Below are 27,764 nucleotides of genomic sequence, written 5' to 3' on the forward strand. Positions count from 1 at the left end.
CTTCACAAAAGTCCCTAAACTGACATATATTGGTTATTTTAGGTCTTTTGCATTGCTCTACAAATTTTATAAATCAGCTTGTGAAATTCTGTTTTAAGCAAAACAACCTGCTATAATTTAATTGGCAGCTCATTGACTCCAAGAACATCTTGGGCAGACTTGCTGCCTTCCATGTTGAGTCATCACAAATAGGCTCCATCTTACCACTTACTCTGTCTTCTGCAGTTTCCCTCAGCACTGTTTTGTACTTTTTACCATAGAAGTCTTAGGCATCTTTGTTGCTTTTATTCTTAAGCATTTGTAGATTTTTTGGTACCACTGTATTGGAATTATTTTTGAATTTTTATCTTCCAATCTATTACCCTCAGCATATAAAAATACAATTGAATTTTTTACATGAACTTTGTATCTTGAAATCTTGCTAAATCCATTAATAGTTCCAGTAGCTTTATCTCCACTTCTTTCACCTTTTTAAGCAAAATTTTCATGGAAACCCAGTGCTGTGTGAGTAGCCCAAGTTCATCCTATCAACTTCTGTCTCCCTCCCCAGGACCTTCCCATATCGTTAAACATAGCTTCTGGGAATTTCTGAAGAACTCTAAGACTCCAACTGAACAATCCACAACTGAACAATCCACTCTTCTAGAGGAGCTGGTTTTTACCGAAGCACCTCTCCCCATAGTTCATCGGCATTTAATTGACTGAAGCACCTCTCCCCATATTTCATAGGCATTTAATCCCATTTTTGTCTTTAAAACAAACCTTTGTGAGAGATAAGTAGATACAGTTTCATTTTAAAAATGAAGAAATTGTAATTAAATCTCCTTGAGATTGTCGTGGAGTTTGTTGCTGCCTGAGAAAGGATTTAAGTCTGTCCGAGTCCAGACCCCACCACCCTCAACTTGGACATCCCCTCCCCCCACCCCCTCAACCTGGACATCCCAGGCCAATGTAGGCAGACAGGTAGATTTCAAAATATATTTCTGCTGAAGGTCACACCTTTAGGCTGACTAGCCTTACATTCATTTAGCATGTGGACTTGCTGGGTGTCCACCCTGCGCCTCCCACCATCTGGTTCCCCAGCTTCCTGTTCCAGCCACACTGCTTTCTGAGAGTACCAGTGACATCTCTCTCACTCATGAACTGTTTGTAAGTCTAAGCATTTATATGATTTCTCTATTACCTTTGCATAGAACATCTTGGAGATCTGTGACCCAGTTTGCTTCTGTTATCATCTAAAGACTCTGTGCACCTTTTATCTGCCTTTCATCCTGATACCTTATTAATTGCCCAGAATCACTCAGTCTACAGCTGAGTTCTTGTCTTCTCCATTTTCTCACTCATTCTTAGAGATAATCCTTCAGACACGAGTAGGAGCAAGACCCCGCATCAGATCTGCCAGTTGCCCAGAGGGCTAGTCCCTCAGCTTCACGGGCTTTCCAGTATAGCATCACTCTCCTCACAAAACCATTAAGTTAGCAGGAATTCTAATGGGTGAGCATCTGGAAAACACTTTGATCTCCTCCACACCCTTTTTACTCTCATAAGAGAACAAACCCTTCCTTAAACCCAGTCTGTTTTGATTTGTACTTTGGGGGACATATTTAAAACTTCCAAGCAATGCCTCCATTTGGATGGGTGCTTTTCTGATATCTACACCTCATTCAAAAGTAAGTTCATCATTATCCTACCAAATAGATAGCTAATCCCTAACATCCTTTCACTTCTAGGAATACCACCATCTGGTTTGTTTTCTTTCCTGCTTTGCTTCTACCTCGTCACCAGACCTAGTGCACAGTGGCTCTGAGCTAGCCTTGCCTTGGGCTCTGTCCTACGCAGCAGCTGTTGCCAGGCCAGGGCTGTATCCATTCCCTCTTGATTAGTTTCCTCTTGATTAGTTCCGGTCTTCTACAGTGTCCCCCACTCAGGGTCAGTGATACAAGGACAAAAACCTTTCTTTTGGTACTTTTTGTCACAAGAGCCCACAATCTAGTAATAGCTAAACACCAGCAGTCTGGGCCAGCAAACTGTGTGTTGGCTCCCCATTTTCTGTTCACTAAATCTAAACTCCTTTGGCCCTGAAGGTTTTCCACCAGCATCCTGTGTCACCAAGTTCGTTCTCAGTATTATCCCTCAATATGGAACTCCTTCAGCCAAGAGAAGAAACATGAGGTTTGCTGGCCCTTTTATGTGATATGGCCATTCTCCCCTCCATGCTTTTGCCCATTTTATTCTACATGCCATGAATGTCAATGTTTAGTTCCCCTCCCCTCCTCATTTTAAGCCCTACCCCTGCATTTTTCTATCCTAGGATTTTTTTTTTCCTCTAAAACCTGTCTAACCTGCAAGGTGTATGTTCTCTTAGTAATAAGAGATTTACTTATTATATAAGACATATAATAAATCTCTTAATATCTTATTTTCAATTTGCTAGCAAACAGCTTTCCACATTAACTGAATATCTTTAGGTGGTGAGCCTACTTCAAGATAAAGACCATGTGTCTTATTTAACTCTATATGTTGCCGACATCTAGTCCAGTATGAGATAGTCGTTTAAGTGCAGTAAAATATATGTTGAATATATAGACACCAATTTATGGAAATTGCCCTCTTCAATAAGTTTCTAAGTGCACAAGAATTTCAGCTTCCTCATCTGGAAAACAGTACCCAGAATACTGACTCATCATTGGTTGTCAGCATTAAATAAGCAAACTGATGTAAATACCCTAGCACAGAACTTTTCATAGCCCACTCAATCCTTGTGTGCTCACACCCTCCACTTAAGTTTTTAGAATGGTTATCAGAACCATGGAGTTCCTATTATTGCTTCTCCATGTCAGGGCATCCTTGCTAGGGCGTCTTCCGGGGCAGTGCCATCCTCACGTAGGGGACTGTAATACTTTACAAGAATGAAGATCTTGCTCCCATGGGAGAAATAGCCACAAGGACCACAAGGGACTCCTGCTTACAGTGGCGCTTCCTGTGACACATCTGACATGCAGCTATGTGTTGCCTTATCTTTTAAAAGAATTCTGTAAATGCATAAACTTGTTTGGACTCTGCTTCATAGAGGTAGGAACCATTTTCTCCCTCCCCTTTCTTACTTTTCATATAGGGGAGAGTTATGTGTGATCATCAGACTGAATAGGCTTTGGCACACTTCAGAGCGATCACAGTAACCCTGAAATCTGCATATTTGTATGTAGCAGAAAGAATGAAAATTATTAATGGGGAGTCCTTAAATCACTTCCACAAATTTGATTTTCCTGTTTTTGGAAGGTGGTTGTTCCTAAATTGAACTATGCCCTCAGTCTTTCTATCTGTAAAGTAGGGGTAATGATTTGTTCTCTTGCCCTCGTCTCAGGTTTCATCCTGCTTATGATACAGATGAAAGAGCACTGGACTGGGAGTCAAGAGAACTCAACTCTAGTTCTCTGACTAGCTGCATAGACCTTGCAAAAATCATTTCTACTCATTTCCCTCACCTTGAAGTGGGAAGTCAAAAATGAGCTTCGTCAGCTCCCACATACAAGAGTGGTCTGACTTGTATGAGTTGGGTGGTCCACTTCCAACTGGCAGATGAGGATACTCCTCTCTGCATAGAGGAGCATCTGGTGTGTGCTGTCTGTGGCCAGTAGGTGACCTCTTGGCACCCACCTTCTGTGTCATAGCGCCATACACCAGGCAGAAACTCAGAGGGGGCATATCTGACAAGAGACAGGAACTCTAGGGCCTAGGAAAGGAGGGGCATGTGGATGGCTTGAATATTTTTGCACAGATGATTAATTTTTAGGCAACAATATAGCCTGTTATTATGCATTCTTCTTTTCAGATTTCCTAAGCTGTCCATCAGTTCGCTAACTCACAGTTGAAGGGGTTACCCAGAGGAATGACCCAACAGGGATGGGCTGGAAAAAGAAGTTGGAGGTCACTTCTTCCCCCTGTTGGGAGTGTTAGCCAAGTGCAGCAGGCAAAAGCAGCCACTGGTGTTCATTTGACCATCACACCAAGTTCATCGCAGATCACCTCTGACCCCAAACTTTTCTAGATCTGTATCACACTTTAGAATCTATGTGTCTACATATGTTATATTTTCAGTTGTAGGAAGTGAAAGGATAGGCGCGGTAAAGAGGAGAGCCAGGCCAAGTTTCTAACAGGCAGGAACTTTATTGTGCCCCCAGGCGAGGTTCACCAACCCCCACAGTGGTCGGAAAAGTCATGCCCGTTGTGGGGGAGAGAGATGTCCTTTTATAGAACGAGGAAAGATTAGGTGGGAAACTGGGTTTGCAGGGCGGGGAATGATTTGTAGGGCAGGAAAAGGTTTGTAGGGCGGGAAAAGGTTTATTGTCTGATTTTTCTATGTGGGCTCCCTCGTTCCTGCCCCCTGCATTGACCTTTCAGGAAGGATTTTATGTCTGAGCTAACTGATGTCAGGATCAAATAGGACAAGTAGAGGGATTTCAGGGTTAGACGTGGCTGCCCAGGCCCTCACTCCTCTAAAATTGGCTTCTACCCCAAAAACTGTTTCAGGGAAGTTTTGTTAAAAGCCCCCCTCTAAGACTGATCCCTTTTGTCAGGTATATTTGAAGAGGGGTGAAAACATAAACCAGAGGCTTTAGAACCAAAGCCTCTCGGAGGTAGAAGGCAATTCAGTCCCGCAACTTTGCAGACATGTCCTTGGGAGAAAGCTCTGCTTTCTGTGGCGTCATTTCACACACACCCCCCTCCCCATTTGACCCAGTCACACCTGGGTTTTCTTCCTAGCCACCTTAATGTGGTAGCCTATCACTAAACCTGGTCCTGATCTTGGTGTGGCTTCCTCTCTACCTGTGCAGTCCCCCAGCTGTTTTGTTCTGGAATCAGGGAGCCCTGTCTCAGACTCTGTTCTCACAGAAAGGGTACTTCAAAAAGTGCTACCCCACCTCACTTGGGATGTGCATCATGGCAAGGAATGGGAACACACCCCATGGTCACTGTGCCCCAGTCCAGCCTACTGCCTGCCTGTGGTTCCCAGCCAGTGGCAGCCATTGAAAATGCACCATCTGAATTTCCCCGGCCCACAGAAAAAGTGGTTAAGAAGTCTCTTCTGTCAGAAGATGCCTGAATCACCACTGCTGGCTTAACTTCTCAGAACTTTTGCTTTCCTAAGACCAGGAGGACTATTTCAGTGGCAGTTTAAAACAGCTGCTTATTCCACTGTGGCACAAGGAAAGCACATCGGCTGGGAGAGCCAGGCTGGCCCTGGGTGAAATCCCAGCTTTTCCATTCAGCAGTTAGGTGACATCTTGGCAAACTGCTGAACCCAGTCTGTGCACGTGAAAGGGAACTCCCGATGCCTTTGCCCGGCTGCTGTGGGGATTAAACAGAGCTGCACATTGTCACGTGCCCAGCCCATCGCGGCTGCTCCTGAGGCTTTTTCCTTGCTTCCCTCCCATCGGAGAAAGACCAAATTATCCCAAGCACAGCTCATTAGGAGGCTTAAACTTTTCTGCTCAAAGACCAAACACGTAGTGATGGATCCAGTTCCTGCCTGATCGTTTCAACTCGCTAATGGAGCCCTTTGCAGCGTGGCTCTCCCGCAGAGCTGGACCGTGGTCGGGAATCTGACAGCTGTTACCTTCACCCCCACACCCAGCCCCAGTCTTCAGATTTTGTCTGGGGTTTTCAGATACAAATAGGGACTGTGAATGAAACTCTCATTTGTGAAATTAAAGCTATACTTTTTAAAAAATTTCCTAATTGATGAATTATACTGAGACCATTCCACTCTGTGTGTGTGTGTGTGTGTGTGTGTGTGTGTGTTTGTGTATTTCTGTCTGTCTAAAATGTAACTAATCCCAACACAGCCAGATGAGTTGGCTTAATCTGTAGTGACTAGTCTATTCAGAGTATTTCACTGTGAATCTCAAATCTTGCAATTGTTTGTCCATCTTGCTCAGAGGGACTGTTAAGATAGCTGAGCTGCCGGCCCCCTTTGTTTCCTTGCACAGACAAAACTTAGAAGATATGAACCTCAAAGAGCAGAGACTGGGTTTGAAAAATCTTTAAAGAACCACCGCAAAAATATAGCTGCCACTTACAGTATAAATGTTACTGTTTATATTGTATATTATGTTATATTATATATCTTTGCCTTATGTATTATATTATAATCTATGTATTATATATTATATTTTTGCTTATTTTAATTCCCTTCATATTTAGGAGACTATTACACACTTAAAACTGAAAATGCATCCAGACACAGTCAACACCAGTTATATCTTGTAGTTATTTATCCAAGTTCCTTAAAGCCACAAACATGTTTTCTACAATAATAACCACACTGTAACAGAAGTACATAAAATCTCCAGTTCTAAAGGAGAAAGCTATGTGTTTCTCTGTGCTTCCATAGTATATTGCTTTAAAAAAAAAATGTTCTGCAGTTCAACATTAGATATCCAAGTTGCTAACTTATAAGCAAAGCAATCTCAAGAAGGAATTCCTTCTGCCTGAAGTTGACAGCCGTAATAGAAACACGAGTCATAAGCAGATTTTAAAATCAAGTGTAATCATCTGGTGCTGACAAGGAGCTTTGTCTTAGCAGAGCAACTGTAAGACCCGTATTTTCTGGGATTGTCCTAATTTTGAGTGCTCTGACCCATTGCCAAGCTTTGTATTTAGACAAAGTATCCTATTTTTCCTGTTCCGCGAAGATGTTAGCATACAGTTCAATTTAAAGATAAGTGCTACGAGCAACGCTTCCAAAAGACAAAAGTAGCACCATCTCAACTTGTCTTTATTAAAACTGCAATTTTCTAAAGCCTGTGTGCTTAGATCTGTGATAACTACATAACGTTGTTTCCAAGCTTGATTAAGGAGACTTTTGTTCTGCTCTCATAAAACATCTCCTTTTATGTACTTTGAGCACCCCAAGTGGGTTTATAATTACAATCTCATTTGAAGGGGGTACAGGGGAAATAACAGTTGTTCCTTATAAACTCCAATTTTCTAGAAAGACATTTAAGTTTGCAACTCCTGAGTACCTGAAAAAAGCAAGCAAGTTACACATGGCTGGAATTTCGCCTATTTTAGTTTTGGAATGCACCTATTCTTATGGCAATGAAAATGAATAAAAAATGCTTGCTTTTGTGCTATGAAAGAGAGAAAAGCCAGTCCTTGAATATTTGCAACAAAAATTCATCACTGGCTGCTGGCATTTACACTGTCTAAAGTTTGGAAGTAAAATATTTTGCTACTCTTTAAATATTTTAACAATTTAAAAAATACACAAGGAAAACATCCATTTATCCCCCTAGAAGTGCACAAACTCGGGGTGGCATTCTGCATGCTTCTATTTTGCCACAGTTCTGATTTTTCCTTCAACTGAAAACCTACAGATATAAACTCTGAAAAGAATAGATTGTTTCCCCCTTCCATCCTCATGTCAATGAAATATTGAGTTACTGTTTTCTGATCACAAAATTTATGTCCAATTAAAAAAAAAACAGTCATTTTCACAGATACATTCTATTAAAAGTTAGCCAAGACCAACTAATAAAACCTCAAAAAAAAGAACATATTTCAAAGAATTTTGTTCTGTTCAATAATTGCATGAGTTTTTTTTTTTTTCCAGGAAAATGTGCAAATATCAAGGTTACCTGGGTCTGCTGGTCACTTCTAGTATTGGGACTCGGAGATGGTGAGTTTTGCTAATGATGCGCGGCTGTTTAAGAATCGGGTGGCTTTTCTGGCAATCACTCTTTGTGTGCCATCTTTTATAAAGGTGCTTCTTGTTGCTAAGAGATCAGTTGCTTAGAGACCAAATCATTAAAAAAATATATATGTCAGGGGCCAACATAAATTATAACCAAATTTTGTCATTCCAATTTGCCCTCTAAATGTTTGGCTTTTGTAATAGATCGTAACGTACCAAGAGAAGCCAATTACTAATCACAAATAGAAAACTGACCATGAGGAGGAGAAAAGATCTGTTCGTACACTCCCGTGGACAGAGAGTAATGCCACAGATTCCCTGCGAGGGAGTTACAGCGTCGCGAGGCTCTGGGAAACTTGGATTTGTCGCTGGGGTCCTAGCCAAGTGTGGGAACACAGGTTGACACATAAATATATACCTGTCCCAGGCGAACTTCAGTGCAGTTTGGAGTATGGAGCCATGGGAATTGTGGAGCTTCTGTAGTCTCTTCCAAAGAAACATTGAAACTGTTAGCTGGAAATCTTATGTGAGCTTAGCTTGCAGCTGGATGTATTCGTGTGTGCACAGTTGTTATCACCCCTTTAGGTCCAGGTATATACGTGCTGGGAGGGTGTTTTTGGATAAGACACTTTCTGCTTTTCATCTTCTCCCCTGTACACAGATAGGGCAGTACCCAAGGAATAGGGGTAAACACAACTGGTTAGTTAGGTAAGGTTTGCTGTTAAGGTTCTTCTGCCTGTTCCTGGTGACGCTGTCCATTGAGACCCTTTGCCCTCAGTTTACCTGTCACCTAAGTGCTACCCTGCCAGAGATGTTTGCATCTTAGGAGTATAGTTTTGAAATGAAAACTTTTTTACATTCCTGGAAGAGTCAGAGGAACGGAGGCAACCCAAGCTTATTGACAGGGTAAAAGATGTTTGAGGGCGAAATAAGGGTGAGCATAGCCTATGCACTGTCCAGCCCCATAACAGCCCTCCCCCACCGTCTCGCCCTCCCCTCCCCGGCTCCTCCCCACCATCCTTTGGTGGGTCTCCTTGATGCCATCTTAGGTGAGAAGCAAACAGCAAATACGAGATCAAAGAGTTGCTGCTAACTATCAGGACAGGTAAAAAGAGGGCCTAGGGTCTTCTCTTCTTCCTTTCCTAACCTCCAAGACTTGCATTATTATAGAAGCCCTTCATGTCTTTGGCTCGACTGGTAAAGCATCCAGGGATGACCACACTGTACCAAGGGAGGAGAAGGGAGGGCTGCAGGCTGGGGTAGCAGAGTCAGGAGGGAGGAGGAAAGGCTCTTTCACTCTTCAGCTCTGATCACTGTCAGATTAGCGTCCCCCTAGCACTCATTTACAAAGTGGATGAAAGCCCCACAGCCAGTTTGAATTTATTTAAAGGTGTATGGAGCTTACAAAATTAAAGCCTGCACAGTTGGGATGGAGTTAATACTCAGCAGAAATTCATTACAAAAGGAAATGTGACACTGACTTCCCCCAACCAAAGCTACAAGGGAAATGGATGCAGAGCATTCGCTGGGCTGTCCGAGAGGAAACTCGGAGTGATTGAGCATGCATTTCCCCTTAAAGATGCTGTCTTCTTCCTAAGCCTCCAAATTTCTCTGATGCCTCTCTCTCTCTCTCTTTATTTTGAGAGAGAGAGAGAGAGAGAGAGAGAGAGAGAAATGGAAGCAGAAAGGGCAGGGGTCCATGATAGAGGAGTTAGGAATAGAAAAAGGCAAGAGAAAAATAATTTTTTTTCTCATAGTTGGTTCTGAGGAAATTCCAGTTGAAGGAACGAGAGAGAGGAAGGGAAGCAAAGGGAGAAGGGTCCATGAAACACCTTCCACTTTTCTTTCCCCAATTCAGAGTGCTTGGTGCGGTGCTTTTCCGTTCAGAAAACGATCAAGTGCTTTTGCTCCGTTTTAAGACACGGGAGAAAAGGAACAGAAGGATGTGCGCAAGGGGCAGGAGCTGTTGCCGGCCACTGCACTTCCTTGCAAGTTCCTCCGAAAGAGCAAGCTTTGCAGACATTTGTGTTTGGCTTCGCCGTCTAAAGCTAAAAGCCTGTACCTTTTGCCCATCCATCCTGGGTTTTCTACGCCTCCGTCTCTGTGCCGCCCTCTGCCGGTGGCCACTTGCTCTGGCGTCGGAGCGTCTATCCCAGGCAGCATTCGGGATAACCGTCCTCCGCAGGCTTCTGCTTCCCCTGCAGTAGTCTTTGAAGGACCCGCCACGCTGTCAACACTGTGTGGCTGGAGGAAACAAGTTTGGATCCGTGAGGGCTATGCCTGCAATTGTCCCAACTTGAAGCTTTACAAGGAATTTTTAGCACAGATTTAACTGTTTGTGCCCAGGAGTACTCAGTGCGATTTGGGGCCCTGTGCTGGGGCAGACCGCTAGTCCTAAGATACATGGAACACGGTGGCTCCACAACCTTGACCCTGCCACTGCGGGGAGGAAGCTGAGCAGCCCACACAAGCCCCACCTCCCAGTCTCAAGAATGGGGAAACCGCTGGGAACCCAGAACAGTGGGTACCTGCTTCCAGATCAAGGAGATGATACATAGACATCAAGCCCCTGGAGGTCCCATGTGGAAGTAGCTGCCACCACAGGTGCCTCTTGTTGCAGAAACTAGTGTCCCCTGATGCCACTCCCAACCGAGTACCCCAAAACCCTGTTGCTTTGTCTTCTGCCAGCTGCCAGAAATACCCTCAGGCCTTGCCTCTCGCAGCTGAAAATCCAAGACACCATTTCTAAAAAAGGCTCACACAGCCTCCTCCTCTAGCTGGGAGGTAAGATCTCCTTCCTATCCTGGGAAGAATCTAGTATAGTGACTTGCAACTCTATTCCTAATTCTCCAGGCAGCTGTTCTCCAAAGAAGACACATTGCCTCTAGAGGAACACGACCTGCTAGATAAGAATGAAGGTTGCTTCAGACGTTTGGAGTCCTCTCCAGAAGGACTTGTCCATGCTCCCTCGAAGAACTAGTGGAAGTTCTACCAGTACAAACACACGCAAAAAAAGTGTGCCTTTTTCATACTGTTTTGCCTTGCCAGTAACCATGTGCTGGACAGAAAGCTAGTCATGGAAGCTGGAACACCAGGGGGCAGCAGAGGACGGGCTGTCCTGGAGAAGGCGCCCCAGCCACGCTGCCCGGGCAGGACTAGGAAAGGGTGGGGGCTTTGGACTGCAGAAGGCAGCAAAGCCAACTGCCTCGAGTTGAACTCCACGGCAACTTTGGGAGGCACGGGGTGAAGGGGCAAAAACCTGCTCTCCCGGGGCACCGTTGCTCCTCCTGGCCCCAGGAACTACAACCAAGCTTGCCCCCGTGCTAACTGCATCTCAGAACGCGAGAACCTTTTGGTCGCGGTCCAAGGGGACATCTAGCCTGCTCAGTCCAGAGACAGACGAGACTGGAGTCAACGGATCACAGACTCCAAGACACGTGGTTATTGCTGCCTTTGGGAAGCTCGCCTCCTTCTGCCGGCCTTACCTTGCCCTGGCAGTGACGGAAGCCTTGTCACATTTCATCCTTCGCTTTGGTGCAGGTCAGCACAGTTCTACTCAGAAAAAATTTCTCTAAACACTCTGCGCCTCTTTCAAGTAGTATTCCACCATGAGGGGATACACTTGCTCACATGCATACCCACTAGTTCTCCAATAATTACCTAAAGAGCAAGGCCACGCACAATCTATCGTCACTTGGGTGTTCAGGAAAGACTCATCCTTGCACCCGTCACCAGCAGTGGACCTGGTCCAACTATCCAGGAAAATGCACCCCTTCTTGCCTGCTGGAACACCCCTACTCTCCCTCCCGGGACACCCCTTCTCTCCCTACCCTCTCTGCCCTGCCACAGGAAATATGACTTCTACCCACACCAAAGTTCCAATGTTCTGCTTATACTGGCACTCTGCCAGCCAGCCTGCCCCTGGGGGTTACAACAGCGCCCCCAGGAAGGCCTCTAAGAGGAGACGCCTTGCTCTGACATGTCGAAGGCACAACGCAGAGTCCGCCAGCCACCATGTGCCCAATTCATCTTATCAGACATTCAAGGCAGGAGCTCTTGGATAGCAATTTGTTCAGTAATTATTATAACAAAAGAGCACAGCCTAATAAGCACCACCACACAGCCCAATTTCACTGCTTTGCTTGGAGAAAGAACCATGATGTTCTTCTCATAGATAATCTGGCCCCAGTTGACCTTCGTTGCTGATAATTTACCTCTAGTTACTGCTTTTGACAGTGTTCAGGTATTAATTATATCCATCTGCTAAATAATTTGCTGGGTGAAAAAAGATTGGGGAGAGGGATGGGAACAAGGAGAACGTGATGTAGTGGGAGAAATGTGGAAGGAAACAGAAACCAAGGGTCCTCTTGAACTTGCGCTGTGTCCCCACAAGACTCATACATTAATATTCACACTGAGCAGGTTCCACAGTAGCCTACCAAATCTGGAATCTTCTCGGTGATCATCAAGAGAAAAAATTAGGGGTAATAATTAATTGTACCCCAGTTTTAAGCCAACAGGTTTCTCTTAGCAAAGTGCAATTAAACTGAGCAAAATTCTCAAATGAGCCTCCATTCTCAATCTCTGACTCACCTCTGAGTCCATTTCCCGTCTCCCTCTTCTACCTGTACGTCCCACCCAGCCACCTCTCCTCTGTAAGTAATGCCCTCCCTCCTGCTGCCCTCCATACACTGCCACTCAAATGGATGAGTTGAAATAAAGGCCAAGAAGCACTGAACTAAACTGCTCTGCCTTCAGAGCATCTGTTTTGTTTTGGTTGTTTTCCCCCTCAGAGGTGGATTCCTGTCCCAATCACAGCCTTCATCCAGCAGGGTACAAAGTGCTTCTCATTGCGCTCAGGACATCATGTTTGGAAGCCAAGAGTGCCCTGACCACAGGCATGCCCCGAGCACACTGTGTAAGGGGTCCTCATCCAGAGAGCAAATGTTCCCTGGTGTGTTCACTGCAGACATGGTCACCTCCTCCCCAGTCAGCATTTCCCAACTGTTTCTCATTCTTTAGGAGACTTGATGTGTCAGCAGGGAGCAGGCAAGCAGGTAGATGAAAATCACCCAGAAGGCCTGAAGAGGCAGGGGTCTCTGCACAGAAGACCGTAGCTTGTATGCAGCTGAGTTGTTGACACCTAACGTTTGGGACGTCTGGAGAGAGGTGAGCCATGACAGGTTCAAAATACACCTCCGGAAGTCTCTGGAGAGACAGGAGGTGCTGCTCCAGTCTTGCTGAGGATGACTCCAGCAAAAAAAGGCTTATTATTCATCCTGCCTGGCATTTTTATAGAAAGGGTAACATCAGCAGAGGGCAGGACAGATCAGATCCACAGGAATGGGGCTTGTCACCACCTGTTCCTCCCGCACATGGGTCAGCCAACTGACTCCAAACAAAAAATAGTCCTTTGGGAATGAGCTAGAAAATGTATCTGTCTTTTCTTCCATGCCTGTCCTGTCCTTCCCCGTCCCCCAGGACCAACCCCAGTCAAAATAATGGAAAATTATTCTTGAAGGAAAGAAAACCAACAGCAGCTCCCCGGACGAGAGAGAAGGCGGCTTGTGGCCAGCATGGGGTCAGCACCGTTGTTTCCAAGAGGCGCTGCTAAGCAATGTGAACCTCGATGCAAATCAAGGTTTAAAACCTGGAGGTTTTAAAGCCTCCAGGAACTTGAGCTCACATGAACTTGGGGCTCTTCCCAGCACTGCTTCCTCCAGGGTGCCGTGAACCCCCTCAGGCTTCCCCGCAGCTGTAGCTCAGGCATTGGTTCCACAGGTCTGCGGTGACCCACCTGCTCCACGCAGGACCCCCAGCCTCTCCTCCTTGCCTGGGCCCAAACACCTTTGCCCCTAACTTAGCCCTCTCACCAGGCCTCTGCCCTGCTCTCAGATGATCCTTCTATTTCAGTCCTTCCGTTAAAACCTCCAAAGTCATGAATAAATTAACTCCGTAGTATTCCTGAGTCAAGGCTGAACCTGCTACTCTGCTTAATGGTAGACCCGAGGTCGGTCCAGGTTGGCAGCCAACAGGAAAGCCTGGGTATATACCTCTTCAGGGAGGAGTGCGGATCGAAGGTGCAATGTTAACACTTTCACAGCTTCAGTGAGATAGTTCATCGATGACCGTGTTTATAAGCTAAAGAGTATTACTGGAATTACTGGAGTAGGTAATAATAGAAAGCTGCTTTTGTGTAATAATTTAAAAGCACCAAGAATTTGATGAAACCTCTTACTGCCCTGGAATCTCTTATTTTTCCCAGCCTATCTCCCCGAAAAATTTGCAGACCTCTCAAGAGTAAGGACCATGTCTTATTTGTCTTCCTAGCCATGGGCTCAATTCTTTCATCGTGAATAATAGAAACCGTTCACCCCTGTTCCTCATGTCCCCAGACCTTACCTCCCTGGTGCTTCTCGGGTTCTCGGAGTTCTCTGTTCTACCCAGATCAACCCATCTCTAGGAAGGAATTTTTGTTCAGTCAGCCGTTACACTGCCCACTATCCCAAGCATTGTACCAATTCCCTGGCCATCCATGATCATCTCATTTGAGCCTTAGTATGTGGGATTTCACCCCAACTCTTCCACAGTTATCACTCAAGTGACAGATTCCACACAGTCCCACCCCCTTGCCATTCACCTCGTTTCTGTGCCCTGGGCGTGCTCTCTAGGAAGCGCTCCACCCCGGCCCTCCTGGTCGGGTGGCCTCTGCTGGCCTGTGAGCCACTATGGAGACAGCCCTCTCTTAGCCTGCTCCTTTGCTCTTATTTCCTTACTGCCTCTGCCCTCACCCTCCATCCCCACTCTTTCCTGGAGACAGAAGCCCTGATCTGAAACCTGACCTCCACCCGCCTGCCTGCTGGACCATTCTCAGTCACCATGGCCACCCGCCGCCCTGGGGCCGGTCTCTGCTTTGCTGCTCTGCTGGGACACCACCAGCCCCATTTCCTGAGCCGATGGCACTGCCCATCTGTTTAAATCAAGACCAGGAATTGCTCTTTGACCTTTGCCCTCCCGCCTAGCCCCGCACTCAGCATCAGGCCCACGGTTGACAAGAGGGCCCCACCATCTCCCAGTCTTTCTTGGTCAGCTTCAGCACGACAGAAGCTCTGCCATACAGAGGTGACGCCCCTGCCTCCAATCACACACACTTATGTTCCCCTTTTCCTTCTTGCACTGTCAAGAGAAATGGAAAGGTGAACTCAGTCGGGGCGGGGGGAGGGTATTCTAAAATGGGCTTATTGACGTAGAATAGAACGTTTGATTAGTGACATTCTTTATGGAAGAGGTGGTGGAGGTGCAGGTAGGCCTCTGACAGTCAGACACGCTGAGTGTCTGGGACAGCCCTGCTGTCTGTGAGGTTTTCTTTTCAGTGAAGAGAACTGACTTTGTGCTTCACTAAATATACAAATCTTTACATGTCAAATGCTTTGTTAAACTGTATGCACATTTCCAAAAAACATTTCAAGAGAATTCCTTCAAAAATCATGAATTTGGAAATCCCCATCTCCCCCCAAACCCCACTCCCCACTGATGAGTGAGTAGATCCTGGGACAGTTCTGGGCAGGTCTGGGCAGCTGTCCCAGGGCACCCCTGCACCTGCCCCGCCGACCCCACCTCCACCTTCCCACACGAGGCTGCAAACCAGCATCCTATCTCTAGCCAGGTGGGTGCTCTGGGGCATTCTGTGATGCTTTGTTGGCAGCTTTGCTTACAGTCCCTTCAGCAACCCACTGTGCCCCTTTTCTCCCCACTCTCCTCGAGACAGCCAGGAGCCCTCGGCATCCTCTTCCCCCACTTGCCAGAAAACTTTCCTGAGTCCTTCATCTCCATGTAAATGGGAAGCAACCCCTGTTACCTTCCACAGAGTTATTTGCCTTTTAAACCTTTTCCCAGTGAATCAGGGAGTGAAACCTTACCCCTTTGAAGGAATTTTAGGATTAACACACTCTGGATAAAAATGAAAATAGAGGGCGCGGTCTCTCTGCCAGCCCGCCAATATCCTACACAGCAGACCAGTGCTACAAGACCCAGCAGAGGCTGGTGAGGATCAAGCATGAACAGTCCCGCCATTCCTCCACCAGCCTGCCCCTGAACCTCAGGCCCCACTGAGTGGAGGGCTCCCAGACAGCAGGGGTGAAGCTGAGGTTGAACTGCAAAAGCATCTTTTTCAATGCCAGTTGTCTTCCCTAATGCCAGCCCTCCTGGGCTCACTCTCCCCTAACTCTTCAAAGCTATTTACTTCTCTTTCCTGCTCAGTTTCCCAGGAACCACCTGGGAATGAGGCAATGTGTTTCCCTTTGCACAGTGCCTGGCACATAGTAAGCACTCAGTAAATGTTAGCTATTAATAATCTAAAACAGAGTAAGTTCAGAAAGGAATCTATGGGTTTTTGCATAGAAGCTTCTAGGAGTGAGTCAGCATCTGGACAGTGGTGGGCAGCTTATTCTCAACAGCTGGTAGACTGTTCATCAATGTTTCTGGAGGGAGATTCAGTTTCTTTAAAAGAAGGTGTGTCAAACCGATTAAACATTATCTGTAAGATTCTCACCCAAAGCCAGAAGGGAACAGAAAGAAACACCTGAGGTTCTGCTTTCAGAATCCAGAATTAATCTTACTGCCTTAAGTCCAGGATCACAGCATTGCCTTCTTCCACTCCCTCACCCCCCATTCTGTTGCACTGCACTTTGGGGTTGCCACCATCTTCCTCCCATTTCCCACAGCTCTCTGGATTTCTGACTCATCCTTGTAGAGCTGCCTTGACTTCTGAGCTGCTGAGTGCAGGCTGATCCTCTGCAAAGACCCTGTCATGCTTCTGCCCCCAGAGTAGAGCCCAGCATCGGGGTGCAGGTGAAATCTCTGCTGCACTTTGAGGATCACCAGGTACCAAAAAACATCATCCCCAACCTCTGGAAGTCGGATGCCACTTGCCACCCTCTCCCGGATTCGGTATCACTGAGGTCCCAGTTTGTCTTATGATTGTGCCTGCCTAAATTTGGCAGAATAGTAGGTTTGAGACAGATTACAAAAAACCTTGAAAGTCAAGGTGTGTCATCAGGGTTATTGGGACACTGAGGGTTTTTGAGCACAGGGGATTCATAGGCTCACAACTGGGCTTTAGGCAGCCGTGGCCAGTGCACATGGTGAATTGCATGGGCAGAGCCTAATATCAGAGGCTGGTTGCCTGGACCCAGGTAACTTCCCCTTAAGGTAGAAAGGAGGGAGTCCATATGAGAAGTGGTTCAGAAATGGCATGGATTTGGTGATGGTGATGTACTGGAAAAGAGAAAGTACATTAAGCAATTACATAATAACAAGACCATCTTTTGAGCAGTCTTGCCCTGTTGCATTGCCAGTACCACACTGATAAAGAGATAGGAATCATGGACAGGATTAGGATGCAAGATGCTGCTCAAGAGCAAGATCCTGGCCTTTTTATTGACAGAGAAAAGGGTGGGTCAAACTGAACACTGGATTTTGGCCTTTAGGAAGAGTGAGCCCACTGATAGACTTCAGGCCCCTGCCCATGGCTCCAATCTTATTAACAAGATGATGGATCCATCCCTGGGGCAAAAAGCATATCAGTCAACAGCCACCCCTCCCCCACCCCCGCGCACCCCAATCCCCCACATTCCGTTCATACCTCGGGATATATACTTATTTCCCCAGGGCGATCAAGCATCCTGCTCTTGTCTAACTTGAAAGGAGTCTTGTACACCCACATTGCCCTCACTGGTCCTGGCCCCTGTGAGCCCACCGCACCCTCTAACTCCTCAGAGTTTGTTCACTTGAGTTTCCTGCTGGGTTTCCCAGGAACCTCCCAGAAATGAGGCAGGCCCACTTTAAAGGGAAAATATTCATGCTCATAAGAAATGGACAAGGGGCCATTATCATTTATAACATGATAACAACAAGTGTTTGTTGTAGAATGAGCATTGGTAGCATTCATGGAACATGAGGAAAAAAGACTTGAAAAGGCTACACAGATTAAGTATAGAACTAGGATCTGGTTTGTGACCCCCCCAAATCCTCATCTTTTGTACTGTAGAGAAGCCAGAAGGAGCAGCAAAACGAGGGGGAGAAAGGGGAGATGATGGTTTTGAACATGTTGAGGGGTTGGCAGGACAGACAGCAGTTAGAAATGTGGGCTTGGAGATCTGGAGATAGGTCAGGAGCAGAAAGATACAAATTTGGGGGTCAGTGGCAAGGCCAGTATAATGAAATCCCTCAGGATACATCAAATCTCCAACACAGAAGGTGGAGAGCTGGAAAAGCTCAGGCAGGAACCCTGAGGATGCAGTAGGCTTAGGAACTAATGAAGAAGCAGAAAAGAAGCCATGGGTGTAGAAGGAAGACCAGGAGAGGGTCATTTAACTGGAGTTCAAGGAGGGCAGCGTAAAAACAGGAGAGAAACTGTCAGCTTAAAGCATTTCACGTTGACAACTGGGCTGACAGGCCAGGAAAAGGTCTGCAGCGTCACCAACTTGCAACATAAAGACTGTGAACTGTAACCACGGTCCCTCCCTGGGGGGCAGGGGAGCTATGGAGACAGCAAGTGTGGACTCTTCTTTCAAGAAATTTGGCAGTAAAAGAGGAGAGAGCTGGAAGGGGTGGGGGTCGGTGGGGAAGAACCTCTTTGGACCAGTCTAACAACTGGATTCCACAAATTTAATCACTCAACTCTCAATCCCTGCGATGCTCACAGAGGGAAATCATCCCCAATCAGATTATTCATTGGCCAGAACAGATCATATTTTAGTAGCAGAGTTCAAACACCCCTTCCTCCCCGCCTCCCATTTCTGCCCCGGCATCCCTCTGGTAGTAATTTTGCAGTCATCACTGGCCTAGGAAAGAAAATCGGATGCTGAAATTTAGGATATCACGCCCCCTCCCCACCCCTTCCACCCAGAGCCGCCATGGATGAATGTCCCCAGATGAAAGGGCCCTTTTGACCCAAAATCTATAGAAAGCTTTCAGGATTTTCATAAACTGGCAAATGGTATCTGACTTTTATAGATTGAATCTCTTCCTTGGCCTCTGCCCATTTCTTCAGCCTTTGCATCGGAAAGGGGTCTCTCTAGGGAAGCCCCCTTCACTCAAGATCCCAGCTAAATCCCGCCCCTGCTTCCACACCAAGTTTGTGTCCTTCCAGAAGGGACATCTTTTTCTGAACTGCACAGCAAGTCAGCGTCAGTGGGGAGCCTACTTAGGCATTTACACTGGGAGAATGGCTGGGGTCCTTCTGCATGGGTGGAGCTCAGCTCTCTTTTTCTCTGTCTGGTCATAGGCCTAGTCCCCAAAGATCAGGGGCTCTGGTTCTCTGCCCAGTATGCAGAGGCAGCATGCCGACAGAGCTGGGCCTGAGGGCTCCACAGACCTTGGTCTCAGATAGAAAGGTCAGGCCCCAGAGGAGCCCTGAATAAATGAGGGGGAGGGGAGGGGCCTAGATGATCTGCTGTGGGAATTGTGGGAACCAGCCTTGGGAGTTCAATTCCTGGTGCAAAATAGTGGCATCTATGGAATTTGCACAAATTATTTTAAAACATGAAATGAGCAAGCCTGCGCTAAAACACCCCATTGAATGAGCCAAACTACAAGAGGCTAAATCATATGAAAACCCTTATTTTTTTAAATGGAACTGTATTTTGTCAAGAGCCCCTTGTATAGGATAAGTCTTCAAATCAAATACTGTTGCCATTGCCAGAGAAAATGTGCTTTAATTCTCTGATGCCAAAGAATGTCTGATACATTGTATAATGAAACTAGAATAATTGAGTTACTTGTTCATTAGAAAGCTCTCTAACGGAATACTCTAAATTCTTTAGCCACTGAGTGGGCTTGGAGTGAATTAACAGTGTTCTTTTTTTTTTTTTTTTTAAATTAATTTTGAGGTAGGGCACAATATTTACAATAGAATTTTTTTTGTGAAGTGCTGCTAAATGCTTTTGACTCCAAGAAGAATTACACCTTATTCTTTGATAATGCCAGGGTGATTCGGAAAGGCCAGGGAAAACTTGAGCCAACATGTTACTCAGTTAATCGGGTCACACTCCTCTCAGTTCCCATCTGGAATCTTCCTTTCCACTCCCCATCAGGGCCCTTCCTTTGCACCTACTCCCCTAACCTGCTGCCCCTCTGGTGAGGAGTTCCTGTCACGTGGTTTTGCTTCCATGTAACTGAAGTGTCAGTCCAGCAACCAACCTCCCCTTACCTCTCTGAGCTGGGGACCCCTGTGAAGGCGGAGACCCTGTGTTTGTCTTAACATCCCAGTCCTCAGAGGCAAGAACAGACAGCTTCACTCCTCGAAGGCTGTGGGAAAGCGCTGATGTTGAAGACAGAGAGCCAGTGTCAGATGAGAAGTGCTGGCGAAAATGGAAAAGCTGAGTCCAAACTCAAAGCCTGGGGCTTCCCCCGAGGTTCCAGACATGAAGGAGGCAGTCTCCAGCTTCCATTTTCTGGGAAGATTTGATGACGTACAAACCCAGTCAAGGCCACCCTTTCCAGGCCTGGCTGGCTTTGGGAAAGCTGCTTTTACCAGTGGTCACAAAGCTGCGCGGCAGAGGAGTCTGGGGAGTGGAGAGAAGAGGGAGAAAAGAGAGAAGTGACTCAGCAAAAAAAATAAATAAATAAATAAAGTGGCCAAGACAACTAAGGCAGGGGAAGGGCGCTTCAAGGAACAGGGAGCATTTAAGAGATCCTAGAAAGGTTGAGTTTGAGGACAACTAAGGACAGGCCCTCGGATTTCACCAAGTTGCTACTCAATTTGTCAATTGTTTCCAGAGAGATGAGGCTAGAAGCCAGGCAGCAAGGAGGTGAGAGGGGGCAGGTCAAAGTCCACACATTTCCAGAGCAGCAGGGCCAAGGTTGCAGGGGCCCATGTCCGACAGGAGGTGGCAGGGTGCGGGGGTGTGCAGACTCCAGGTTTGATTCTAGCAGCAACCCTCTGGGCAGGGGTAATGGTAGAAGAGACCTTGAGAGAATCTGAGGTGCAGAGGAAGAGTCTATTCTCCCTGTGGGATTGGAGGGAAGTAGAAAAGGCTGGCTGCAGATTTGTATGCGTCCTCAACTGTCCCTCTCCCAAGTCAAGGTGGCACACAGGGCCCAAGTCACTTTTGCTCATGTGGACTAGTCTCCAGAAGAACAGGGCGGCAGCAGTGTGGATCTGTTGACCTACATCAAATGACACAGTCACCCCTAAACCGAATCATACCTAGGGCCTGTCAGTGGGCCAGGGTCTTCCACGGTGACCTTCTCACTAAAATTCAATGAGGAGCTTTTCTGTAGAGAAGTTCAATATAAAGACCTGTCCCTTACGCTGAGGTTTAATCCTCTTTGCTGTTACAATGTTCTTTGCTGACCCGGAAACAATAGATCAGTGGTTGGGATTTCTCTTAATGTCTTAGCAAGAGAAAGAAATACTGTCCTCAAGGGTCTCCCCTTTGGTCAGTACCAACATTTATTATTCATAGCCCGATTTGTAAATTTATCGTGAACCATTGTTCAGAAACTAATGTTTATATGTACCTGCAAAATGTAGTTTAAAAACTTTTAAATGATGTATTTTTGAGTACCCAAGGAAAGACATTTCTGGTTTGGTCTCCCTGGTTAGGATTTACAACCTCATGCCAGTGTATCAGTTGACCTGTGAATTGTTTCCTGAGAGATCCACCTTAAAGAGGAGGGTGAGGACAAGTCTTTTTGACACAACTGTTTCCAATAGGACCAAGTGACAACTTGTGTGTAAACCTCCCTCCAAAGACTCCAGTGAACAGGTTTGAGCTGTCGCCCTGGGGGCCCAGGCCTTGAAACTTTAAAATTGGAAGAAACTTTAAATTGTCTTGTCATCTTGTCCATTATTATTCTGAAAACCATTCAAAGGGAGATTCCCCAGCAGGCCACAGAACCAACTAGCTGCAGAGCCGAGATAGTTGGGAGAGAGGCCCAAACTGCTCAACCATCCTCTCCCTTCACCTCCCATATCTACATGCCCTTCCCTCAGGAGCATAGCAACCCCTCTGTGCCAGCAGGCACACGTACAGTACAGCCAAACAGACAGCCTTGGCCCAGGATGCGGAGCTAACCCGGTAGTACATGGAGCCCATTTTCTTCTTCGGAAAAATGACCCCTTGCCTCAACTGTGTAAAGCTGATTTGATTGTTGGACTCCACTGTGGCTGCAGCCATTCAGTCCCCTCCCACAGGGGCTTTCTCTCCCAGTGACCCAGGGGTCAGTTCCAAGGCCCAGGCTCGCACAGTCTATCTCAGCCTGTACAGTTTCAACAAAACCTTCCTGCAAATGCCCCCGCCTCTCTGCTCCCTCCCTCACCTCCCTATTGAATGCCCGCCCTTGGGAGTGGCATCTTATCTCTAGTGAACCAGACCTCATAGGCGACCCAATTCTCCAGATTGGCACTAAAAATTCTCATAGAAGCCTTGGAGGTTTAAAGATTAGGAATTGCAAGCAAGAATACCTGGAGGCCTACTTAGCAGAGGCCTAGTGTTGTCAGTCACCTTGTATTGTACTGTGAGGGACATTGTGAACAGGGCGCTGTGGTGCCTTACAATGCAGGGGCCTCTTTGAAGAATGGGGTGGACCCAGGAAAGCTTCACAGAGAAGACATTTGAGCTGGGCCTTGAATAATAAGGTAGAGGCACAGCAAGGATCTTCTAAATCCAGCTCCTTGCCCCTAACACTGAACTGACCCCAGAGAGCAAAGCAGGTATTAGAAGAATCACATCAAGAACCAGGAAGGACCTGGAAGCCCCCTCATTTTCCACTTCCCCCCAGGCTGGGATGTCTTTCCTGACTGACGTGATTTTATGCCCAAGCTGATAGCATATGGTTACCTGTCCATTGACGATAGACAGATTTAAAGCCCAAATACCACTTAAGTTATTATGTATTTTGGGCTTACTTATTTTTTTTTTAGTTTGTAGAATAAAATTTTACAGAACCCGTGCCGTGGAAAATGTGTAAGAAATGAATGTAAGCTTGATGAATCCTATTGACATTCTATTATCCTTTGTGCCCTTGGGTGATGATGAAAAATGATATAACCACCCTGTAGTTATAAGTTGTTTAGTTGGAGATAACAAGCTTGTGGTTTTAGAAGTTCATGTGATATTAAAATTGACAACTCTTTTTTTCTTTTTTTCTTTTTTTTTTGACTTAAACTATTTTCTCACAGTCCTGGAGGCTGGAAGTCCTAGATCAGGGCGCCAGCGTTGCTGGGCTCTGGGGAGAGCTGTCGTTCTGACAGCTGCCTTCTCATTGTGTGCTTTTTTCCTGGGTGTGTGGTGGTGGGGAGAGAAGAGATGGTGATGGAGAGAGAGAAGGAAAGAGAATATCTCTTCTTGTAAGACCAGCAATCCTATCAGGACTTCACCCTTCTGACTTAATTTCTTTCTCACGTCCTAAAAACCCTTCTCCAAATACAGTCACATTGGACATTAGGGCTCTGAAACTTACTTGATCTTTGAGGAAAGAACATTCATATGGAATCAGGACTTCTGGTCCTGGCTCAGTTCCTAGCACAAAGACTCTCACACCTAACTACCATCCACTTTTCTCTCATCTGTGGAAAGGAAACCATTGCCTAGGCAGGGGGAAAATGGACTAGAGATGGTTTCTAAGGACTCCTCTAGCTCTGCCATTTCTGTGACAAAATTCAAGGGATTCCTTTATTGAACTATGGTCCAGAACAGCCTTTCTCTGCCTGTCAACTATGTGTATCATTTGCTTCTAAAACCCTGAATCCTTGCTTCCTCAGGAACTCTGAGCTTTGACTCAAAAATCTCAACTGCTAATGATCATTGTCCTACTTTAGCTGTTGCTGAGAAGGAACCAGCAGGTCTGTGGGAAGTGAGAAAAAGGAGCTGGGTCTGGGGCAAAGACTCACCCCAGGGACAATGGATCAATACTTTAGTTCAGATAAGAAAATGAGACCTGAGCCAACTGCAAATGGAGCTTGCTCATGGGATTAGTGGGGAGCTGTGGAAGGAGGTGACTCGATCCCCTGCCAGCCCCCATGTAGAGGAGGCATTTTCTGGCTCCCTCAAGCCTCTGCCCAGAAGACTTCTCAGAGAGGTGAGGCGCCTTCTGCTGTTAACAGAGGCCCCTTCCATCTAAGTTCCCATGTATGCTTTTCCACTGGTGGTAGTATCTCCAGTCTGAAGGCAGCTGGGCTCGAAATCACCAGGGCTTCTTTTTGGCCCATGGTTTATATGACTTTCTGTTGAGCAAATAAATAAGACACTTGTCCCTGCCCCAAGGGACAAAGGCGATTCATTCACAGCAACTGCTGTCCAGCTGACAGATGTGCTGGCCTCATTGCCATTCAGCCAGGCGTGCTGCTGACTCCAGAGGTGAAAGGCTCTGTCACTCATTTGCACCCCCCAGCTGGCTAGTTGCTATCCAGGATCATCCAAGAATTTTGACATTTGTCTTTCCTCCCCTACGCCTGCCTCCACAGCAGTCAGTGGCTGTTAGGACAGAGCTGTTCCCACGGTGGCCTTTGATCAAGTCAGTTGGGAGAATAAAAAAGATGGGCCATCTGGTCATTGTTGCCTGGCCACAGCTGCTCAAGTCCTACAGCTGCAGAACTGTGCCTTTGCAAACACAAGACCTCGAGGAGCCCATTCGTGCACGTCCACCCAAGAGAGCAGCAATAGATCCCTTCAGAGGAATTTAACGTCTATAAAAGCAAGTGCCACCTTTCAGTTTTATCATAACCTTGGAGGCTCAATAATCTTCCATTCACTTCTAGTTTATGATCTAATTGGGGGAGGGGGGGAGAGGAGACCTTCACTAATAAGCGTCTCCAGTATTTAGAGTTTAGGGGACTGTCAACCCCAAATGGTTGTTGAGCCCTGAGGAAGGAAAGTTAACTTCCAACAGGACAGTCATGGAAGGTTCTATGGAGGAGGTGAAATTTGAGCTGGGCTCATGGGAAAAGTGGGAATCTGCTGGGCAGGTACGGCGATGGGAAGGCATTCATTTATGCAGCTGCAGATGTGTGAAGGCAGGAGGACAGAGCCGAGAGCAGCAGGGAGTGTGGAGAAGCAGTGCATGAGGCAAGACTGACCAAACCACGTAAGTAGGCTCCTCCTGTTTGTCAGTCCACCTGGGAGTCCTGAGCCAACAGAAGTTCTGAGCCCAGTTTGTGTAGAAATCTTTAGACCCTTTTCTTCAGAGAAACCCATAGAGGGTCTTACAGAGACAGTGACCCCTAAGGAGTCCTTAAAAGGCAGGTCCATGATCTCAATGGAACCAGCTCCCTGTCTAGGCTGCTTAGGTGTCTTCCAACATTTTTCTACATAAATTACTGAGTGCTCTGTGCTTGCACCCCAAATAACAACTAAGAAGAGTTGCAAACAGCCTGTTTTCATTAAGAGCTAAACCTCTAGAAAATCGCTTTGGTGCATTTCGGCTATTTTCATTCTCAGGCAGATGGTCAGATGCAGTGGAGATTTGAGTCGCTCAAGAGTGCATTGGATGAACTTGATCCCTGGCTCCCCTGCCAATAGACAGGGAAGTATGTAAGGAATAAGATTTTTTGAAAAGGACCTTTTCCCATCACAGCTGTCATGTCTGGAGCCCGAAACCTCCCGCTGTTCCTAAGGCCTGCAGCCTACAGGGCAGCACCGCCAGCTCCTGCTCCAGCCCTGCCCTGGGAACCAGCTCCTGCTGCTTTTCTCTCCTACAGACATTTGCTGCCTTTCCAAGTCCCACGTGTCTTCTGTGCCCTTTTAGTGTATCAAATGATCGGGGAACTCCAATTAGTACAACTAACTTTTTTATTTAAGACCCAAACACTTTCCTTAACAAAATCAGCCTCCTCCCCCAGAAACAGAAAACAATAGTAGGAGACAAACTGAATTGGACACCCATTTGAAGGCCAAAAGTGTGATAGGGTATAAAATAGCAGGAAGGTAAAAGAAGCAAAGAGAAGTGAACAGAAAGCTAAGAAACGAGACCACCTTCGCAGGGAAGACTGTGCAGCCAGATCAGAGTGTGGAGCTGGCAGAAGAAAAATCAGATCCAAAGAGGCCTGCCACATCGAAGGTCAAGAGGTATTTTGCTTGGGTTTGGGGGAAAGCTGGACTTTTGGGGCAACCAACAGGAGGCAGGCAGAAGCTGGAAAGTTTGGGGCTGAAAGAATAGATAGAAAAATCCCCAAAGCAGTTTGTCACGCTGGACTTGTCTGTGTTTCCCCTGGTCATGCGCCTCCCCACCCCCGCTACCCTGAGACTGTTTGCTCGTCTGTGGCAGTTCGCACTCCGCACGGGGAGGACGCAGCATAAAACTGACAGGGCACGAAGCCGCCTGTCCAAGTTAGGTCAGTTTAGCCTTTGCCCTCCTAAGTTGTTGAGAAGAAGCTTTCACCTCATTCTCAATGTAGGTATGTAACAGGCCAAGCCGAGAATGTCCCCACCTCCTTTGAGGGGGTCTTAGGATCAGGGGCCTTAGGCAGGGTCCTGGCCCTTCCCTGGCTGACCCCAAACTACATCTGCCTGCCTTTTCTTATCTGGCCATCCAAGACATGGTTGCTCTCGGGTGGAGTCTTTTGCCCTTCATCCTTTGACTGACTACACCTGATTGATCTGCCAGCTTCTTTTCCATAAAATGTCACTGGGTTGTTTTGTCTTTCCAAGGCTGCGGTTCCTGCTGGCTAAATTCAGCCCATTGGGAATGATGAGAATCCTGGGGAAATACTGATTATGTTCAGACTTAAAAATTCAAAGGGTCTGATGCCACCCAAGATTACAGAAAAAATTGAAAGTCTTGTACAAGCATTTTAAAAAGTAACATTTGGGTGATGATTTCCCCATCAAAACGTCTCACAGCATTCGCTTCTGTAAACTCCCCAAACAGGACTACAATTCTAAAACGACAACAAAGGGAAGGAAAGGAACTAGCTTCAATGTTTTAAAGTATAGCATTTTTTAAAAATAATTTTCCTCTTTTATCTTTATATTACCATCTAGTTACTCCTACTTCACTTTTTTTTTTTTTTGGTCCTCGTCAAGCAACTCCTTACCATCTTCTCCCTCCCCAGTGTCAGCTCCAGGCCTCCTCTTTTTCGCTTCTGCCTACTGACTCTTCAAAACATGAACCCAGACTGTTTTTGCTGGCAGGCGTGACCTAAACGTTGACCTGACACATCGCAAATTCAGGCGTTGACCTGACATACTGAACAGTCCTGAGCATATTCACTCTTTGGAGTTCCATCTCCCATTCTACTATAAAGTCTTGTTGCTGCATGGATGAACTCATTGATGAAGAGACCTTGACTAGACCAAAAGTTGGCCATTGGCTCCCCCTGGGAATCACAGACTCATAGAAAAGAGGGTTGAGGGTCTGCCTAAGCACCATCAGCAAGTACTTGTCATTCAAACCCAGTTCTCAACTTTTAGTCGTTACTTCTTATAAACAATGGCCTGCTTTTATTTGGGACAGCACTGGGTCGAATTTTAAAGTAATCCTCTTACTACAGAATATATCCAGAATCTCCTTGGCCTCTACTTCAGCTTTCTCCATCTTGCCCACCCCACGCCCCATGCCCTCCGACCCCCCAAGATCACAGTGTCCATCACTATAACTAGCACCACCTCCAGTCTCTGCCTGTGGGAAGTTCACTGTCTTCTTCTGAGGTCCAGCTCAAATGCAACCTCCTCTGGCAGGCCTTCTTGATGCTCAGCCTGCATCTTTTCTTTTCTGAAGCCCCATGGCCCTTAGAATTGCCTTTGCTATGGTACTTGGCACTTTCTACCACTAGACAATAAACTCCTCGAGGGCAGGATCCATGTCTGATTCATGTTGGGCCCCTGAAGGGTTGAGCCTGATAGGCCCTCTTGGAGGCATGTGGGAATGGCTGAGAAAGTTGACAAGGCACAGCATGCTCTGCTGGGAGCAACTATGACTGAGAGTCTACCTCTTTCTGAGGTTGGTCATTCCCCATGTCTTTTCTTCTTAGTACCAACCCATTCGCAGGACCTTGCTCTTTCACTGTCCTCAGCCAACTGTCACTATGGTTCAGAATCCTCTGGGAAAGCTTCAGCTGTTAACA

General features: G+C 46.5%; 1 long non-coding RNA gene across 3 annotated transcripts; it reads right to left on the bottom strand.

Moving 5' to 3' along the window:
* Positions 1–962: 962 nt before the first annotated feature.
* Positions 963–27,748, bottom strand: LOC119238621 (uncharacterized). Of its 3 annotated transcripts, none has more exons than XR_005123605.2 (4): positions 27,630–27,748; positions 19,908–20,262; positions 9,759–9,940; positions 963–8,347 (listed from the first exon to the last, which is right to left on the bottom strand). It is a non-coding gene; the product is annotated as an uncharacterized LOC119238621 (long non-coding RNA). The 3 variants fall into 3 exon arrangements; XR_008554236.1 differs by lacking the exon at positions 27,630–27,748 and adding an exon at positions 23,595–27,623; XR_008554238.1 differs by lacking the exon at positions 27,630–27,748 and adding an exon at positions 20,907–23,588.
* Positions 27,749–27,764: the final 16 nt, after the last annotated feature.

Source organism: Talpa occidentalis, unplaced genomic scaffold, assembly GCF_014898055.3.
Source record: "Talpa occidentalis isolate TD23 unplaced genomic scaffold, MPIMG_talOcc4v2.1 talOcc4.11, whole genome shotgun sequence".
In the NCBI taxonomy this organism is placed as follows: domain Eukaryota; kingdom Metazoa; phylum Chordata; class Mammalia; order Eulipotyphla; family Talpidae; genus Talpa; species Talpa occidentalis.